The 4,314-nt window shown below is 55.4% G+C and overlaps 1 long non-coding RNA gene across 1 annotated transcript; it reads right to left on the bottom strand.

The window, feature by feature from the left end:
- Positions 1 to 1,481: 1,481 nt before the first annotated feature.
- Positions 1,482 to 3,775, bottom strand: LOC132537485 (uncharacterized). The gene is made up of 3 exons (XR_009548938.1): positions 3,438 to 3,775; positions 3,221 to 3,351; positions 1,482 to 3,100 (listed from the first exon to the last, which is right to left on the bottom strand). It is a non-coding gene; the product is annotated as an uncharacterized LOC132537485 (long non-coding RNA).
- Between the last annotated feature and the right edge of the window lie 539 nt (positions 3,776 to 4,314).

Genomic DNA, 4,314 nt, shown 5'->3' with positions numbered 1-4,314 from the left:
GGGTGAATTGGTACTTTCAGCCATTATTCTTGGAAGAAGTTTTTGCCCAGTGCAGGAGGGAAAGGAAGGGAAGTGGGGGTGGGTTAGTGGTGGCTGGGGAAAGGACAGAGGGAAAGAGGGAGGGAAAAGGTGAGAAAAGAATACAAGTGAAGAGGAATTGGGAATGTGAAAAACTAACATCATTTGGTGCTCAGTGATAAAACACATTGTGTCTTTTGCCTGGATTTTCCCTTCTCTGTGAGGATTTTCTCAAGGAAACCCTCTTGCTCTAGTAAATTTTCCCTTTCTCCCTGACTGAACACCCCAACCCTCCCCTAATATGTTTTAGCTTTTCCTCATAAATTTCAGAGCCAGCTCAGTGATTATAGAGGATACTTACCCAAGAAAGGAAAAATAATGGGGGTGCTGAGAGTGTTTTTAATGTTTCTTACAAGGCAAAAACAAAACGCCCTCTTCTAAAGGAGGGCACACCAAGTGTACATGCTTTTAATTTTTATGGATGTTTGTGTATTAGAGTGAAACTACTTTTTAGTATGACTAAGCTAGTCTTAAAAATCAAAAAATATTTTCCCTATCATATTTAAGCAGCTGTAATTATAACACATTCAAAATGAATAATATGCCTTGGCAGTATTTTTATTGTTATTGTTCATTGCATGATGTTCGACTGCTTTAGAAGCACAGGAAAGAGAAGTAAACGCGCTACAAATGGGGAATTACCCTCGTTTAGCATTAAAATTCATTTAGATAAAATTGCCACAAACATTTAAATGGGAAGATTAGTTCCCCCTCACGCCTTATTGCACTCGCTCAATGGTTCCGTTAAGAACATTTTACACGTTGGAAATTCCGTCTTCTCAGACGGCTTGCTGTTTCCTAGTTACCCACATTCAAAGCAAAGGCAGCAGCAAAGGCAGCCACAGCAGCAGCAGGGGAAAAAAAAAGTTTTGGCAACTGGTCTGCAATTCATAGGCTGATGGCCCCAAGACTCCCCTTTGCCCACAGTACTCCCGCCTTTCACCTTTCCCCACCCCTACCTCTTCTCCCCCATTAAGTAATTTACAGAGTCCTGTCCTCAAGGAAACAAATTCTTTATTTGTTCCGTACTTGTACGTCATCTTAAACTACAAAGAAGTATCAAAAAGTCTGTCTGGATGAAGAGTTTAGTTTGAAAGTGCTGAATTTCTCACATCTTCTTTGAGCCTACAAGGCATTTTTTCCCCCATTCTTTTCAGTCAGGACATTTCCAGGAAATTCACCATTGCTTCTTGCTGGTGCTAGAAATGTGTGAAAGACTTATTTTGAAAAGTCCAGGCGACATCTAGTTTCTCCCCCTCGTTCTCATCCTTTCCTTTCTTCCTCTCCCTCCTCTCCCCACCCCCTCCCACTCCCTCCTCCCACCCTCCTAGGCTCTCCTCCTCCTTCCCACATCTCGCTTTCTCCCCCCCCCCCCTTCGCAGAATCACCGGAAAAGAAGAATGTCGGCTTCGACTGCCATCTTTTGGGGATTTGGAAAAATGACTGGGTAGGAAACATAGGGAGGCGGGGGCGCAGGCCGTGTGTGTGTGTGTGTGTGTGTGTGTGTGTGTGTGTGTGTGTGTGTGTGTGTGTGTGTGTGTGTGTGTGTGTGTGTGTGTGTGTGTGTGTGTGTGTGTGTGTGTGTGTGTGTGTGTGTGTGTGTGTGTGTGTGTGTGTGTGTGTGTGTGTGTGTGTTGGGGGGGGAGACTGGGGGAGGGGGAAACCCTTTACTATCCTGTGTCGGAACTGGCTCCCTTAATCTGATGCTTAAATATTTGATGTGGAAAAATTACCCATAAAATTAGTTACTAACAATTTCAAATTGAAATCACTTATCGAATTATAAACGCATTAAAGCTGTATGGATGGTATTAGGAGTTCCTCGGGAGGCAGCGGGTGTCTCCCTGCGGCGCGCGGGCCGGGGAGTTGCACCCCAGGGAGAAGCGCCCCCCAACCCCGAGGCTGCAGCTCCCGGCGGGGAGCTGGGGTTTTGGCCCCGGGGAGCTCGCGGAAGGAAGCTTGGGCTCGCAGGGTTCCCGGAGGCTGGGGAAGGAGGGGGAGGCAGGAAGAAGCGGCGGTGGGAGGTTCCGACCCCGGGCCGCTAGCGCGGAGGCTAAGGGTCCTTAGAGGCAGCCGCGGCCCCGCCGCCCCTCCCGCCTGCGCCTCCCTCCCGCGCGGAGCACGGACTTTGCGCTCGGGGTTCGTTGTTGCGTGCAGCGCACCCCCACCCTCTCCCTAGTCTGCTGACTAGACTTGAAGGGGAGATGCCTGAGGCCAGGCCAGGCTCTAGGCCCCTGGAGAAGTTCCTTTCGCCGTAGCGCCAGCTGCTAGGAGCCCCCGCGGCCGAGTTCTAGGGCGGCTAGCTCCCCGCCCGGAGTCCTGAGCACCTGAGGGGCAACCCCGGCGCTTGCGTGCGGGGCCAACAGCTTCATCCCTGCAACCTTGGCGACCCGGGGTCTGCGTAGACGGATGTAAAGAAGCAGAGGGGGGTGGAGACTTTCTGGAAACTCCCCCCACCCCCCCATCTTGCAGAATCCATAGCTGTGCTTTGTGGCGGACCAGAGGCCTGCCCCCCCCGCCAGACTGGGGCTAGGGAGGGCCGGGAGCGGTGGGGCTGCGAACCCCAAGGTAGGAGTCGGGAGTCGCAAGCACCTTGGCACCTTAGGTGGGGGCCCCTCCTGGTCGGGCTCAGGCCTCTCCCAGCTTCCCCAGCCTGGCGGATCCCAGCAGGCCCTCGAGTCACATGAAGAAAGTTCCTACATGGCTGGACGCAAAGCTGGCGAGTAGACCTGGAGAGGCACCCGGCAAGGGCAGTGGGGCGTCCTGCTGCGTGAACAACGGGCCCCACCCCCACTCCTGGGCTCAGCCTCTCTCGCCTGCTACCCCGCAACCACTAGGCTGATTGATGGGCCGCCCGGAGCACTCGGGGTGGACAGGTGCAGAGTTTGCGCCAGGCTGGGAATTCCTGGGCCTGGGAAAGAGCGACGAGGGGGAGCGCGGGAGCCTCACGGGAGGCGGCGGGCGGCAGAGCAGGGGCCCATCTGCCCGCCTAGCGTCCGTGCTGTTCTCTCCGCTGGCGGAGCTGAGACGAAAAACAAACAACACAGAGAGCTGGCCAACATCTGAACTTTCAAAAGTCATTTGCCACCTTCCACGCCCACCCCACCACCCTCCCCACCCCCCCAAAAAAAAACCCAGATACAGCCCCAAGAGTGGAGAAGCGAGGGGCATTTTTAGGGGTTCGGTTCTTCTGGCGGCTCCCCAGGGTGGTCATCCCGCGCGCAGTCTCCTGTCAGTCCGCCGTGCGGAGCCCACGGCGGGAAAAGCAAAGCCCTGGAGAAAAGGGATTTAGTTTTAAGCCAGTCTCCCATCGATCGGCTGGCCAGTTCTTCCCCCGGCCCACTGGCAGACATTCTCACCTTTTCCCTAAAGCATTAAGTTCATTACTCGAGCGGTGATCTCCTCACCGGGCGGAAAAGGAGACCCGGGACCTGGTGAATCCGGAGGCGGCGAGAATTTCACCTGCTCTTTCTCGGTCCGCCTCGCTCCTGGCACCAGGGGCCGCGCTCGCCGCCCAGGTTGCCCGGCCGGGTCAGGGCCCCCAGTCTGTTTTCTGTGGGGGTGGCGACCTCTGACGAGCCTGCCTTCCTCCTCCCCTCTCTGATAGGTGTCCTCCTAGGACCCCCCTCAGCCTTTTGCCCATGCTACCTCCCTTCTTTGCCCAAAGTAGCGGGCACTTCACCGAGTGTCCCCAGACCCTCCCCTCCCCTACCCCCCCTCACTAGCCCTGCGCTGCAGTCTGACAACCCCGCCTTGCTCGCCCACCTTCCTGGACCAGGGTGGATGGCAATAATGGCTCAGCAAAGCCCTCTGGAAAGCTTGAGGACGTCCCAGGCTTTAAAGAACCCTGTTCCTCAATTTGGGGGCGACCCCCGAGCCCGTTGATAAACCTAGCTCCCAAGAAACCCGGCCAAGCGGCGTGCGCCCCTCGCAGCCTCTTGCCACCACCACCACCAACACCACCCGCCCACCCCCCCCCCGGCCTGGCACGGAGCAACGTCTGGCACCGCGGGGAGAGGGGGGCAAGCCACGCGCCCCGTTCTGCCCTCCGCAAGAGGCGCCGGCTAGTTCTGGACACTCAGTTTCCAACCAGCGATCGTGAGAGTGGGGGCAAATACACTGCAATAATGGTCTCCTAATAACCCCCCAGCCCCCCCATCTGAGTTTCAAGTTGTGCATTTTCAGGTAGTCCTAAACTGTGAACAGCGAGCTTTGTGTATTATCTGGTGGGGTGGG

The sequence above is a fragment of the Erinaceus europaeus genome, chromosome 3, assembly GCF_950295315.1.
Source record: "Erinaceus europaeus chromosome 3, mEriEur2.1, whole genome shotgun sequence".
Lineage (NCBI taxonomy): Eukaryota > Metazoa > Chordata > Mammalia > Eulipotyphla > Erinaceidae > Erinaceus > Erinaceus europaeus.
This window is presented reverse-complemented; position numbering and strand designations above follow the sequence as displayed.